The 16,323-nt window shown below is 46.4% G+C and overlaps 1 long non-coding RNA gene across 1 annotated transcript in view; it reads right to left on the reverse strand.

Annotated features, from left to right (window-relative positions):
* LOC147095422 (uncharacterized) overlaps positions 1 to 16,323 on the reverse strand; it is a 32,715-nt gene that overhangs the window by 2,922 nt on the left and 13,470 nt on the right. The window lies entirely within an intron of this gene.

The raw sequence follows: 16,323 nt of genomic DNA on the forward strand, positions 1-16,323 counted from the left end.
TCAATTCTAAATCTTTGTCTTTTTCTTCCTGTCGTTCCCTAACCTGCTGTCTCATTTCTTTCAACTGTTTGCTTAACTCAAGGACATACCGGCGGAGCCTGTCTTGCAAAGGTCCTAGCTCCTCTCCTCCAGTGATTATTCCACGGGGGAGTTGCATTGCTCGCCCTGTCATTAATTCATAGGGCGACAATCCTGTGGTGCGGTTTGGGATGGCTCTTAACTTCATTAATACAACGGGCAACACATCTAGCCAACCTTGATGTTTCTCACCCAACGCTTTGGCCAATGCGGCCTTTAGGGTTCTGTTCATCCGTTCTACCATCCCGGAACTTTGGGGGTGATAGGGAATGTGGAATTTTTGTTTTATTCCTATCCATTCACACATACCCTTCATGACCGCACCTGTAAAGTGGGTTCCCTGATCTGAATCTATTTGGATCGGTACTCCCCATCTGGGAATTACTTCTGCCATTATCTGTGCCACCGTAGTGGCACTACAAATTCGCGTGGGGAAAGCCTCTACCCATCTGGTAAACTGATCTATTATTACTAAACAGTACTTCTTCCCCCTTGACATGGGGAGTGGCCCGGTAAAATCTATCTGTATTTTCTCCCACGGACCCCATGCGTATTTTAACGGGGCGGCCGGGGTTGTGTTGAGCGCATGTCAGACATTGTTGGCAATATTGTGCCACATCCCTTCCTAGCCCCGGCCACCACCAGTCTGTTACTAACAGATGGATCATGGCTCCCCTTCCTACATGGTCGGCAACATGGTGTAATTCCAGGAGTGTCCGACGGATGCAGGCAGGGGCAACCACATTTTTATCCTTTCGCCATATCCCCTCCTCACCCTGTCTGCCACCCTTTTGGTACCATTCTTGCTTTTCCCTCGTGGACGTGTCTGTCTGTAATTTTTTAATATCTATCTTTTCCACCTGGGCGCCTGCTACCATTTCTGTTATAGCATCATGTTCTAGGGCTTGTTGTGCGGCCACATCCGCGGCTCGGTTGCCCTCCTGTTGTTGGGTTTCTACCTTTTGGTGGGCCTTAATTTTTATTACTGCTGCGCGCTTTGGGGCTTTAGCGGCTTCGAGGAGTCCCTCTATTAATTTTTGATGTTTAATCTGGTTTCCGCCTGAGGTCACAAATCCTCGTCTCCCCCAGGCGGTCATGTAGTCATGCACCACCCCGAATGCGTATCGACTATCTGTATATATATTTACAGTTTTTTCTTTAGCTAGCTCCAAAGCTTTCGTTAGGGCTATTATCTCTGCCACTTGCGCTGAGAGCCCTCCATCCAGCCTCCCTGATAATTCTGTTTCCAGCTGATCATTTACAACTGCCCACCCGGTTCGTGGTGCCCCATCAATATATTTCCGGGACCCATCCACATAGAGAGTGAATTGGGCCTCTTCTAGTGGCTCTTCTTCCAGCTGGTGGCTTTCTATCTCCTCATCTATGTTGGCACAATGGTGAGGCTCCCCCATTCCTAACATCCCTTCGGCCGGGTTTTCCCCGGTATCCCTAACTATCTGCACTGACTTGTCTGCAGGCAATAGCACCGCTTTGCATCGCGCCTTTCGCACGTTTGATACCGCTCTTAGTTTATGGTTGTTTACCATCTCCACCAAAGTATGTTTGGTGTGCAGGACTATTTCACCTGTCATGACAGTGGGCTCACTGACCTTCACTGCCCATGCTGCACAATCTAATGCCGCTACACATCGGGACAACCCTGCAGCGACCGGCGATTGTTGAGTAGAGTAGTATGCCACTGGTCGTCTCCTATCCCAATGTTGCGGAGTCACCACCGCAGCATAAAATCCTCCCTCATTCTCACAATGGATGTGAAAGGGCTTTCTCATATCCGGTAACCCGAGTCCCGGTGCCGAAATTAAGGATTGCTTTAGTTTGTCGTACGCATCCTCCTGTTCCGGACCCCAGTCAATAAGGGCGTTACCCGGGTTTCCCCCTTTTACTAGTCTTTGTATTGGCTCTGCTATTGCAGCAAAGTTAGGTATAAAGTTCCTACTGTAATTAAAGAGCCCCATCACTTTCCTAACCCCTCTGACTGACACGGGTCTTGCCATTTCTTGGATTGCCTTTCGTCGGTCTGCGGACATTGTCCTTATGCCCTGAGACAACTGTTGCCCCAAATAGGTGATGGTAGCCTGTCCAATCTGAGCTTTCTTAGGGTTCACCTTGAATCCTCCCTTTTCTAGCGCTTGTAAGATTATAATCAGAGCCGCTATGTGCACGCTCTCATCTTCCGAAGCTATTAATAAATCGTCCACGTATTGTAGAATCGTGCTTCGGTACGGGGTGAGATCCATTGGTTCTAATAGGGAAATCATTACTCGGTAGAATATCGCTGGGTTATTGTGGAATCCCTGGGGTAGCCGGGTCCAGGTATATTGTTTGTCCTCGACTGTGAAGGCGAATTTCTCCTGTGATTCTGGGTCCCGTGGTAGCGACCAGAATCTATTTGCTATATCCAAGACCGTGAACACTTTGTGTTCCGGACTCAGTCCATTTAGAATGGTGGCAGGGCTAGCTACTATAGGATACAGTTTCGCAGTTACTTTGTTAAGTTCCGTATAATCAATAGTCAATCGGAATGAGCCATCTGGTTTAGTGACCGGCCATACTTGTGAGTTAGTTGTACTTTCAGTGGTCCTAACTATCCCTTTTTCTTCCAAATCTCGTATGATCCATACTACTGCTTCTCGTGCCTCGGGCTTAATTGGATATTGTTTATGTGGTCTGTGTACAGGACCTGGAATCACGAGGGGTTCCATATCCACTAGTCCTGTACCTTGTTTTGATACTGCCCATACTCCCTTAACACCTTCGCATACAATCCCGTACTTCCCTTCCTCTTTCTCCCAGTCTTTGGCTAGAACTCCCGCACTGCCTACCTTCGCCAAATTATTTGCTGGTTCGGATAACTTTATTTTCTTACCATCAGCCTGAGACCAGATTAGCTTCCCCTTTCGGGGGTCTATTACAAATTAAATTATTTTAATAGATCAATTCCTAACACTGCTCCTTCCGACTTTGAGCATACATAGAATTCTGCAGGTAGTAACCTGCCAGCTATTTCTAACACTTGTACCTCGCTTTTGAACGCCGGTATCTTGATTCCCCCAAGTCCCATTATATACAATTTATGTTTGTTCACGGGGAGAGGTAAGTTCATAAAAGACACGGTGGCCCCGGTGTCCACTAACATATCACACTGCCGGCCCCCTAACAGTGCTGTCACATGGACCCGATTATCCCCATTTCCCGCGACCCCGGGGGCCGCCGCCCGTCACTGACCCCGTTTCTTTAAGTAGTCCATGAATTTTTGGTACTCTTCTTCATCTAATGTATGCTTTGGTTTACCTTGCCGCTCCCAACATTTCTCCAACGGATGGCCATTCCTACCACAATGCCGACACTGTAAAACATTTTGTTTCGGACCATAGCAGTCTTTGGCCAAATGTCCGGGCTTGCCACAGTTATAACACCCTTTCCGCTGTTGCCACGGTCTCTGGGTGGTCCCGGCTGCGGCCCTCTCTGTTTTTACCCCCTTCTCTGGTTTTTGTTCATCCTTACCATCTACCTGACATGCCCATCTCAGTGCATCGTCATGTGTCTGCAACTACTACTCCCATTTTCAAAATTTTCTGGTGTTCCAATGACAACCCGTCCTTAAACATTTTTACAAATACTGGATCATTTCTCTGAGGATTGTTTGATCCAGACAATTCCTGGTATTGATACAACCGTTCCCCGTAGATGTTGGCATTTCGCCCTTCTTCTGTCTAATTTGCATAATCAATCCCCAATTCGGGCCGGTGGCCCCCATCCCTAGTTGAACCGCATCTTTAAACAGATTCCTAGCTGCCGTTCTATTCGTGATTGTTTCTTGAATCCCAGGGATCCAGTCCCCATCCTTTATATTCTGGGCCAGACGCTCCCATCTATCCCGAGGACATTTGGCCCTGACTATGTGGTGAATATCTCTCTCATGCATATCATGAGTTTCATATAATTCTTCCAATTTCTGCCAGAACTGGATGTTGCTGGTTCGGGGTAAAAGATCCCCGAGATCTTGATTAATCGTTTGTTTTTCGGCTGGTGTGATGCTTTATATAACAACAATGGGGGCCCCACAGGATTATTAGGATTCACTTGTGTGGTCCAGCGCACAGGGGCTACCTTAACCACTTCTACCCCTTCTTCCTGTTCATCTATTGGAGGGGCGCTGGCTACGGCCTTCTCACACGATGGCAATGTCGTGACCCCCTCTAAGGACCCTTGTTTTTCCTTTAGTTTTGTCAATTTTTTCTCTAATTTTGTCACTTGCTCTTGTAGATCGCCAATCTCCTTATCCTTTCTCTCCATTTTCGTTTTAATTTCCTCGGTCTTTTGAATGACCGTTACTAATTGGTGTATCAATATAACTCCCGCTTTCTTTGTCTTACTTCCCTTTTGTGTCTCCCACCATTCTCGTTGGTACACTGGTACCTTAGACGGATCCCATCCATCCTTTTTCATCTTATTTATCAAACCCTTCCGGTCGTCTGCATAGAGCCTGGTAAGGGACCCAGGGGGTCCCCATTCCATCTCTTTCCCCGACACCATATCCAGTCCTACGTCAGTCTTACCTACTCTGCTGTGTTTCTCTGTGCGGGTTTGCCGTGATCCTGTCTTTATTCGTGGTACGTCCGTGACCTGGGATTTCTCCCCTCCGTCTTACCTCTAGTAACACCCCCGGTGGTCGTAAAATGACAGAGTATCACTACGAACAATGTGTCCCTAAACGTGTGTTAATATTTATTGTGGATTTGTAGCAGAATTTTATTGCACAAAGACTGTCTTTGGTAATGTTTTATTTTATGCCAGGCATTCTGTGATTCAGTTAATATTTATACCGGGTCTGTGTTAATATGTACGAGGTTTTCTCTCCCTCTCATTGCAAATATGAGCCAAGGGTCTGTGGGAGTGTGTTATTGATTACTGTCAGCATTTGGCAGTATAAACATAAGGACAGAGTGTGTCAGTGAGTATGTTAATATTAACCTGTGGTCTCTGTCAGCGTGTTAATATTCCTGAGTTCAGTAGAAGTGTTTTACAGTTCACAGTGTCTCTCTGGCGGTGGGTTATGATGTACACACTATGTTAGTCAGTGCGTGATAATATCAATCTGTGATCTCTGTCAGAGTGTTAATATTCCTGAGGTCAGTGGGAGTGTTTTACAGTTCACAGTGTCTCTGGCGGTGGATTATGATGTACTCAGTCTGTCAGTGAGTGTGTTTCATCATAAAGTGGATGAATTAGCTGTGCAAAATAGAGGTAAACAAATATGATTTGATTGGGATTACAAAAACATGGCTCCAGGGTGGCCAATGCTGGGAACTCAACATCCAGGGGTATTCAATATTCAGGAAAGATAGGCAAAAAGGAAAGGGAGGTGGGGTAGCATTGCTGATTAAAGAAGGGATTAACACAATTGTAAGGAAGGATATTTGCTCAGATGATGTGGAATCTATATGGGTAGAACTGAGAAATACCAAGGGGCAGAAAACGTTAGTGGGAGTGGTATATAGACCTCCATACAGTAATGCGGAGGTTGTGGATGGCATTAAAAGGGAAATTAGAGAAGCGTGCAATAAGGGCACAGCAGTCATCATGGGTGACTTTAATCTACATCTAGATTGGGCTAACCAAATTAGTAACAATACTGTGGAGGAGGAATTCCTGGAGTGTTTACGGGATGGTTTCCTGGACCAATATGTCGAGGAACCAACTAGAGATCAGGCCACCATAGACTGGGTATTATGTAACGAGAAAGGATTAATTAGGAATCTTGTTGTACGAGGCCCCTTGGGTCGGAGCGATCATAATATGATCGAATTCTTCATTAAGATGGAGAATGAAGTAGTTGACTCAGAGACTAGGGTCCTGAATTTAAATAAAGGAAACTACGATGGTCTGAGGCCTGAGTTCGGTAGAATCGATTGGGGAATGAAACTCAAAGAGTTGACGGTGGATAGTCAGTGGCAAACATTCAAAGACCGCATGGGTGAACTACAGAATTTGTTCATCCCAGTTTGGCATAAAAATAAAACAAAAAAGGTGACTCAACCATGGCTAACAAGGGAAATTAGAGATAGCATAAGATCCAAGGAGAGGACAGATAAATTGGCCAGAAAAAGCAGTAAACCTGAGGATTGAGAGCAGTTTAGGATTCAACAAAGGAGGACAAAGGGATTAATTAAGAAAGGGAAAATAAAATACAAGAGTAAGCTTGCAGGGAACATAAAAACTGACTGTAAAAGCTTTTATAGATATGTGAAGAGAAAAAGATTGGTGAATTCAAGTGTATCACAGAATCACAGAATTCAAGTGTAGGTGCCATGCAATCAAAATCAGGGGAATTAATAATGGGGAACAAAGAAATAGCAGACCAATTGAATACATATTTTAGTTCTGTCTTCACAAAGGAGGACACAAATAACCTCCCAGAGATGTCGGGGAACATAGGGTCTGATGAAAGGGAGGAACTGAAAGAAATCAGTATTTGTAGGGAAATGGTGTTAGGGAAATTGATGGGATTGAAGGCCGATAAATCCCCAGGGCCTGATAATCTACATCCTAGGGTACTTAAGGAACTGGCCCCAGAAATAATAGATGCATTGCTGATCATCTTCCAACATTCGATGGAATCTGGAACAGTACCCACGGAATGGAGGGTAACTAATGTTACCCCACTATTCAAAAAAGGTGCTAGAGAGAAAATGGGGAATGACAGACCGGTAAGCCTGACATCGGTAGTGGGGGAAATGCTAGACTCCATTATAAATTATGTCATAGCAGAGCACTTGGAAAACAGTGACAGGATCGGACAAAGTCAACGTTAATTTACAAAATGTAAATCGTGCTTGACTAATCTACTGGAATTTTTTGAGGATGTAACTGGTAAAATGGATAAGGGAGAACCAGTGGATGTGGTGTATTTTGACTTTCAGAAGGCTTTCGATAAGGTCCCGCATAAGGGATTAGCGTGTAAAGTTAAGGCACATGGGATTGGGGGCAAGGTATTGACTTGGATGGAGAACTGGTTGGCAGACAGAAAGCAAAGTGTTGGAATAAACGTGTCTTTTTCCGAGTGGCGGATAGTACCTTAGTTTGTATGTTAGAATATGTATAATTTAGTTTTAATGTTAGAATATGTATAATGCAGCACCAATGTACAAGGTGGAGATAACGGGTTAATCCCTACCCTGAGTTAAACGATATAGAGGACTGTATATTGCATTTACCCAGCTAAGTTTTAAAACATAATTAAGTGACTTCAAATGCTGAGAGATTAAACTGCAGAACAACTCATGGGAAGATTGAGGAGGATGTCTGGCCAGGCGATACAACACATATGCGAGATAACGCACCTAAGAATTCGTTTATTGTAAATCACAACAGGGTTCCATTCTTCAAAGTATGGTGGGACTAATCAGTGTGCTTGCTTTGCAGAGGTAACCCGAGATGAGGCCAAAGTCTGTGCTTTGCACGCCTTAACGAGGACTGTTATCTTCAGAAAACATGTAACAAGCAAAACCACCTGGGCAAATGGATGGTTGTAGAGCAATTAAGATGAGGCCCCACAGTCGCAGGAGGTGACGGGACCAACCGATAACAGAAATGTGGGATTTGTGGGCGGCAAGAAGCTGAAATGTCACGGTTTATAATTGCCATTTAGCTATAACTCTGTATATGCTGATAAGCTTTATCCCCACCCCTAGGGAGGGGGTTTGATTTTTGTATAACTGTGATTGTTGCTAGGGAATCGGTGGAGTCGGATCTGAGAGGGGTCTCAGAAGGTTCTCCCCAGGCCTGTGAATAAAGACCGTTTTGAACCATCCTTCACTCGAAGTCTGCCATCTGTACCAAAGCTAAGCGTCGACTTTGTATATCACTTAGTCCGCTCTGAGGGGGAAAGGGTTAAGTGTCGACCTGGCACAACACCAGGTCCACTTTTCAGGATACAACAATTGGCGTCACGAACAGGATCACAGACTCTGACCGGTCCACAGGAACGACGAGCTAAGAAGGGTGAGTACGTTTTAAATTACCACTCATGAATTAGAAAGCTCAGAACGTACTGTGAGATCTGGTAAGGGTGTGATTAAAAGAACTAAATTAGAGACAGACTCGAGAAAGGGGGTGCGGTTTGGTGAGCCGGGAGGCGGCGAATCCTCAGAGCCGTTAAGACGGCAAGGCCTCTAGGATAAAGAGGCAGATAAGTGGGCTATAAAGAACTACCAGGAAGCCGGGAGGCGGCAAACCAAATCCTCAGAGCCGTTAAGACGGCAAGGTCTCTAGGGTAAAGAGGTGGTTAAGTGGGCGGTAACTCCTACGAATAGTGGATCCTTGGGAGTCACGGGGTGACCTACACGGACAAGGGTGGTTGTCTATCCTAAACGCCTAGCCTGAGCCCGAATTAAGAGGACGTAGTCCCACGTGACGGCCAGGACCAAGTAGGTGTAGGGAACGAAACACCACAGGATCGTGTGCGCAAAATAAGTGTGAGTGAGTGAGTGACAGGGTAATGTAAGAACCATTGAGAAGTAAGTCGGAAGCTATATAGAATGCCTAAAGGGAATGCAGATATACAGGAGAAGGGACCGTCCCCTTGGGGAGATCCCGGCTCTGTCACCCGCTATTTAGCGGACAAAAATCGAACACTTATCGAAAATATGAAAAAGAAAGGGTGGGATCCCGAAGATAGTCCAGAGAGCCAAAGAGCTTGGTGAAGAGGACAATCCAAAGATAAAGAGGGGAAAGGGGGAATGGGGGAATGGTAGTTTTAGCTTGTTACCAGAAACTATGTAATGAGTTGAAACAGAAGGAAAAGGGAGAAAGGGAAGAGAAAGAAGTTATAACTCCCAAACCAGGAGGAGAGGGACACCTGGTGGCGGCAGCCAGTTCCAGCAGTACGTCCCTATACCCAAACCTACTGGGAAAAGGTAATATAGATGGGGGTGGGTTAGGAGAGAAAACAGCAGGAGATAGTAAGGAAAGGGACTGGCTGGAGCCATTGCCTTGGCCAGAAGAAAATAATTTCCCACCACCCTATAATCCGGTGGACTGCACGGTAAAAGTGGCCACGGTAAAAACTGAAGTAATCCCAGGACACCGAGATTCTCGGCACCGCCATGATCCCCGTGGTAGGAGACAACCTGGAAATTCCAGCGGTCCCTGCAGTTCCAGCAAGACCCCAGATCATTCGAACTACCTACCAGCCCTTCAAACCCTTAGAGAAACAAATGCTGGTGGATAAATTACCCCAGCTGCAACATCAGGGGAATAACTACCCATTTTGGCAAAAGATGAGGGAATTGAGGATCAGTCATAGTTTACACAATAAAGATGTAAAGCAGTTGGTGCGAGCAAAAATTTCGGATGACCGTTGGGACCAATTGCCCGTGAATTTCATGGAGGGAACTTGGTGCCTGGAGTGTAATCTCACCCCGCAACAGTCAGACCAAAACTACGAGTTATTCAAGCGAGCAGTGGAAGAGGTTATGGGACAGGCCCCGGTAAATTGGGCAGCCATAACCAATATAACTCCGGAGAAGGGGGAATCTGCCGTAGACTATAGTAAACGGAAATGGGAAAGGTTTGTGGGATGTTCCGGCATCCGAAACCCCACCACAGAGAACCAATGTTTCCTGCAGTCATTTAAAGCCGGACTGGGTCCCGCACATCAGGCAGCCATACGATTAGAAGTTGTTACAATGAACAACTATGAGGACTTAATTAGGTGGGCGACAGAAGTGGATAACATGCAAAAGGTTAAGATAGCTGCCGCAGAGGAGTTCGGGGAACAGGAGGAAACAGTGGGGATAGCAAGCTGTTATGCTTGCGGAGAGGAGGGACATTTCGTTAAAGAATGCAAACAGAAGCAGAGAAGGGCTGCCAGATCAGCATCGGATACAAAACTAATTTGCGATAATTGTAACAAGCCAGGACATAAGAGAATAGACTGCTGGAAGGGGGAGGAAGGGAAAACCAGGGACCAAACCAAAGGGGGGGGGGACCCCAAAGAGGACAGCCAGGAGGAGACGGGGGAATAGAGGATTTTAAAAGATGGATGAGGGAAGAAAGAAAGAGAGGAACAGGAGGAAAGGGATAGAGACAGAGATAGGGAAAGACAGCGACAAATCGATAGGGAAGAAAGGGAGCTTAGGGAATATAGTAACTGGAAAAATACCCGAAGTGAGAGGCGACATGGGTATGATTGAGGACGGGGAAGGCGGCGACGCATGCACTGTGAGGCAAATGAGAGACATGATGAAGAAGTTGAATATTAAATGAAAGGCAGCGGCCCTCGGGGAGAATGGGAAGGGGGATCCAAGGATGTTTGTTAACGCATTGGTAGGGGGCCGACAGTGCAAAATGTTTAATAGACACAGGAGCCACAATCTCATTGACAGACTTACCCTTGCCCCGAACGAAACTTTCAATTAATGTAGCAGGAATCGGTGGACGAAAAATCAGGGCTTATAAGAGCGAAACAGTTTTACTAGAAATTGGATGTATAATAATACCTACACAGTTGTGGGTATGCGAGAATACCAAAGGAACAATCCTAGGGATAGACATACTGCGAGAAGTAGGCGCTTTAGTCGACCCTAAAGCGAATGAAGTGTACTGGCCACCAGATTATAAGTCAAACAAACAAACAGCCCCGGGAAACAAAGCAGATCGGGTAGGGGCAATTAAAGTTATAGACCTAGAATGGGATAAGAAAGGACCATGTGCAAAGAGTATATTGGGGTGTGGGCAACACATAAACAAGATTGTGGATTAGTCCAAACCACACCCCCCCCCCACCCCGGTGAATATACCAGGACCAATGCATCGCCCACATAGATTGGGAGAAGGGGAAGTGCAAAGAGAACTGGGTGTTATTGTGCACCAGTCGCTGAAGGTAGCATGCAGGAGCAGCAGGCAGTTAAGAAGGCAAATGGTATGTTGGCCTTCGTAGCGAGAGGGTTTGAGTACAGGAACAAGGATGTCTTGCTGCAGTTGCACAGGGCCTTGGTGAGACCGCACCTTGAGTATTGTGTGCAGTTTTGATCGCCTTACCTGAGGAAGGACGTTCTTGCCATGGAGGGAGTGCAGCGAAGATTCACCAGGCTGATACCTGGGATGGCAGGAATGACGTACGCGGAGAGATTGTGTCAATTGGGCTTATACTCACTGGAGTTTAGAAGATCGAGAGGGGATCTCATCGAAACCTATAAAATTCTCTCAGGTCTGGACAGACTAGATGCAGAAAGGATGTTTCTGATGACCGGGGAGTCCAGAGCCAGGGGTCATAGTCTAAGGATAAGGGGTAAGCCATTTAGGACTGAAATGAGGAGGAATTTCTTCACCCAGAGAGTGGTGAACCTGTGGAATTCTCTGCCACAGAGGGCGGTGGAGGCCAGTTCATTAAATATATTCAAGAAAGAGTTGGATATATTTCTTGAGGCTAAAGGGATCAACGGATATGGGGAGAAGGCAGGGACAGGGTACTGAATTTGGATGATCAGCCATGATCTCATTGAATGGCGGAGCAGGCTCGAAGGGCTGAATGGCCTACTCCTGCTCCTATCTTCTATGTTTCTATGTAATATCCTTTAAAGGAGGGAGCCAAAGCAGCAGTACGGGACATTGTTTTGGAATTAACCAAACAGGGAATCTTACGAGAAACTATATCTGAAACTAATTCCCCGGTATGGCCAGTAAGGAAACCAGATGCATCATTTCGACTGACAATAGATTATATTGGAACTAAATAAGGTGACCCCAAAGGTATACCCGATAGTAGCAAGCCCTGGACTAAAGCCTGAACACAAAATTTTTATAGTATTAGACATTGCGAATGGATTCTGGTCCATACCATTGAACAAGGAATCGCAAGAGAAATTTGCCTTCACACTAGATGGGAAACAATATACTTGGACGAGGGTCCCTCAAGGGTTCCATAATAGTCCAGCTATATTCCACCGACACATGGCAAAGGCCCTGGAGGAAGTAGAGTTAGAGGAGGACGGCAGCACTGTGTTGCAGTATGTCGACGATCTATTGATAGCTTCCACAAACACTCGGGCATGTTAAAGCCTTGTCTAAAATTCTGAAAGCTCTTCGGGATGCAGGCTTTAAAGTAAACTCCACCAAAGCTCAAGTAGGGAAATCAGATGTAACCTATCTGGGATAGAACATCAGCATGGGCAAGAGAGCCACGCCAGAGGATCAAAAGTGGGCTATAAACAATATGCCCAAACCTGTAAATATAAGGGGAGTGCGACAAGTCCTGGGACTATTTAATTATAGCAGAAATTTTATTGAAGGATTCTCACAACTAGCTGCACCTCTATGAAGTGACCAAAGGGGGAAAAGCTACAGAAGAACCCATTGAATGGACAGAGTTACAGGCGGAAGCCTTCACTAAATTAAAACAGGCACTGACTGCCGCACCAGCCTTAGGATTACCCGATATGGGGAGGTCATATCATATCTTCTGCCACAATCACGGGGGACAGTACAGTGCAGTGGTAGCACAAAAGCATGGGGATTACATGAGACCTGTAGCCTACTATTCGACACGAAGATCCCCGATAGTAGCCGGTATGCCAAGATGCGTTGCCGCGATTGATTGTGCACGGTGGGCAGTCAAAGTGAGTGAACATGTAGTAATGGCAGGGGATACTGTGTTACATACACAACACACCCTAGTGGAATTGTTAAACACCGGACGATTAAAAACCGTCTCAAACAGCCGGAAGGCTGCTTTGGAGGCTGTCCTGTTACCTAAAGATAAATCCATACAGATAGTCAGAGATATGAGCCAGAACCCCGCAGCTATGATGGGAATGGAGGGAGAGGAACACTGTTGCACCAGTGAAGAAGAATCAGAATATGTGGACAGGATCAGGGAATTGCCTTTGACACAGGCAGACCTAGAGCTATATGTGGACGGGTTCCGTAAATATGTTAACGGAACACCACGAACAGGTTGGGCCGTGGTGACCGGAGATGGTACCGTCCAGAGGAAAGGAAGATTACCCGGGGGTAGTTCAGCACAGGTTGCCGAGTTAACAGCATTGACAGAAGCATTAAAATTGGCAGCAGGGAAACGGGTGAATATCTATACCGATAGTACATGATTATATGGCAGCTTGGAGTAGAAGGGGGTATATTGCCTCAGGTGGCAAACCCATACAGCATGAGGAATTAGTAAAGGAATTGGTAGCCGCCTCAGGGTTACCCACTGAAACAGTTGTAGTGAAGGTAAAAGGGACCCCTGTGGCCATCCCCTCTCAAACGATTTGGATACTGTTGAGGGGGATGACTTACCAGGGGAAGGCAGCAGCAGCCAACTTCCTGGCACCAGGGGTGCTTCTGCTGCTCAGGAAGGGAGGAAAAAGAGTGGGAGAACAATAGTGGTAGGGGATTCTATCATAAGGGGAACAGATAGGCGTTTCTGTGGCCGTAGACGTGACTCCAGGATGGTTCGTTGCCTCCCTGGTGCCAGGGTCAAGGATGTCACTGAACGGCTGCAAGGCATTCTGAAGGGGGAGGGTGAACAGTCAAAGGTCGTGGTTCACATTGGGACCAACGACATGGGTAGGAAGAGGGATGAGGTCCTGCAGCAAGAATTTAGGGAGCGAGGTAGCAGATTAAAGAGCAGGACCTCAAAGGCTGTAATCTCTGGATTACTCCCGGTGCCACGTGCTAGGAAGTATAGGAATAGGAGGATAGAGCAGATGAATGCGTAGCTAAAGAGTTGGTGCAGGAGGGAGGGCTTTAGTTTCCTGGATCACTGGGTCTGCTTCTGGGGAAGGTGGGACTTGTACAAGTCGGACGGGTTGCACCTGAACCAGAACGGGACAAATATCCTTGCGGGGAGGTTTGCTAGCACTGTGGGGGGGGGGGGGGGGGGGGGGGGTTTAAACTCACTTGGCAGGGGGATGGGAGACAGAGTGGAGCTATAATAGGGGGTGATGTACAGCCAAATGTAGAGGAAAAAACAAGTCAGCTTGGAAGGCAAAGCAAATATCTAACGGCACAAGGGAGTAGGGCAAGGCTGGATGGCATTTATTTTTATGCAAGGAGTCTTGCGAATAAGGTGGATGAACTGAGGGTGTTGATGAACACATGGAAGTATGATATTGTTGCTATCACGGAGACATGGCTGAGGGAGGGGCAAGACTGGCAGCTCAATATTCCGGGGTATAGAATCTTCAGGCGAGACAGAAGGGGGGTAAAAGAGGAGGGGGTGTCGCAATATTAATTAAGGAGTCAATTACTGCTGTAAGGAGGGATGATATATTAACAGGTTCCTCTAATGAGGCCATATGGGCAGAACTTAAAAACAAAAAGGGGGCAAGCACTTTGCTGGGAGTGTACTATAGGCCCCCAAACAGTCAGGGGGAGATAGAGGAACAGATATGTAGGCAAATCTCAGAGAAGTGTGCAAATAATAGGGTAATAATAGTGGGGGATTTCAACTTGCCCGATATTAACTGGGATAGTCAGAGTGTGAAAGGCTTAGAGGGTGCAGAATTCTTAAAGTGCATCCAGGAGAGCTTTTTGAGCCAGCATGTAGAAAGTCCTACAAGTGAGGGGGCGGTACTGGACCTAATTCTAGGGAATGTGGCCGGGCAAGTGGTAGATGTGTTGTTGGTGAGCACTTTGGTGACAGTGACCATAATTCGGTGAGATTTAAGGTAATCATGGAAAAGGACAGAGATGGACTGGAAATAAAGGTTCTAAATTGGGGGAAGGCCGATTTTAATATGATAAGGCAGGATCTGGCCAAATTGGACTGGGATCAGCTACTTGTAGGAAAATCCACATCGGAGCAATGGGAGTCTTTCAGAAAGGAAATTGAGAGAGTACAATGGCAACATGTTCTCGTAAAGGTCAAGAGTGGGACCAACAAGCCCAGGGAAGCTTGGATGTCAAGGGCTGTACGAGAATGGATTAGGAAAAAAAGGAGGGCTTTTGGCAGATACAAAGGACTAAAGACAGAGGAAGCCCTAGAGGAGTATAAAAAGTGCAGGGGGAGACTTAAAAAAAAGAAATTAGGAGAGCGAGGAGGGGCCATGAAATAACACTGGCGAGCAAAATAAAGGAAAATCCTAAGGTGTTTTATAAGTATATTAAGGGCAAGAGGATAACTAGGGAAAGTAGGGCCCATTAGGGACCAAAGTGGCAATCTGTGTGTGGAGCCAGAAGATGTAGGTGGGGTTTTAAATGAATTTTTTTCATCTGTGTTCACTATGGAGAAGGACGATGTAGACATAGAAATCGGGCAGGGGGACTGTGGTATACTTGAACATATTAGCATCGAGAGGGAGGAGGAACTGGCGGTTTTAGCAGGCTTAAAAGTGGATAAATCCCCAGGCCCGGACGAGATGTATCCCAGGCTGCTGTGTGAGGCAAAGGAGGAGATTGCAGGGGCTCTGACACAAATTTTCAGAACCTCTCTGGCCACAGGGGATGTGCCAGAGGACTGGAGAACAGCTAACGTAGTACCATTATTCAAGCAGGGTAGTAGGGATAAACCAGGGAATTACAGGCCAGTGAGCCTAACATCAGTGGCAGGGAAATTATTGGAAAAATTTTTGAGGGACAGAATTAGTCTCCACTTGGAGAGACAAGGATTAATCAGGGATAGTCAGCATGGCTTTGTCAAGGGAAGATCATGTCTGACTAATTTGATTGAATTTTTCGAGGGGGTGACTAGGTGTGTGGATGAGGGTAGTGCAGTGGATGTGGTATACATGGATTTCAGTAACGCTTTTGATAACTTCCCGCTTCGATAAAGTCCCGCATAGGAGACTGGTCAAGGTGGTGAAAGCCCATGGGATCCAGGGTGTCTTGGCACATTGGATCCAAAACTGGCTTAGTGGCAGAAGGCAGAGGGTGATAGTGGAAGGCTGTTTTTGTGACTCGAAGCCTGTGTCCTGTGGGGTACCGCAGGGATCGGTGCTGGGTCCCTTGCTGTTTGTGGTCTACATTAATGATTTGGATGTGAATGTAAAAGGTATGATCAGTAAGTTCGCAGATGACATGAAAATTGGTGGGGTGGTTAATAGCGAGGAGGGTAGCCTCAGTCTGCAGGACGATATAGATGGGTTGGTCAGATGGGCGGAAGAGTGGCAAATGGAATTTAACCTTGAAAAGTGTGAGACAATGCATTTTGGAGGGACTAACAAGGCAAGGGAATACACAATGAATGGTAAGACCCTAGGAAAGACAGAGGATCAGCAGGAC

Source organism: Somniosus microcephalus, unplaced genomic scaffold, assembly GCF_052327205.1.
Source record: "Somniosus microcephalus isolate GS21.2 unplaced genomic scaffold, FLI_Smic_1.0 unresolved_chr1, whole genome shotgun sequence".
NCBI classification, from domain to species: Eukaryota; Metazoa; Chordata; class Chondrichthyes; order Squaliformes; family Somniosidae; genus Somniosus; species Somniosus microcephalus.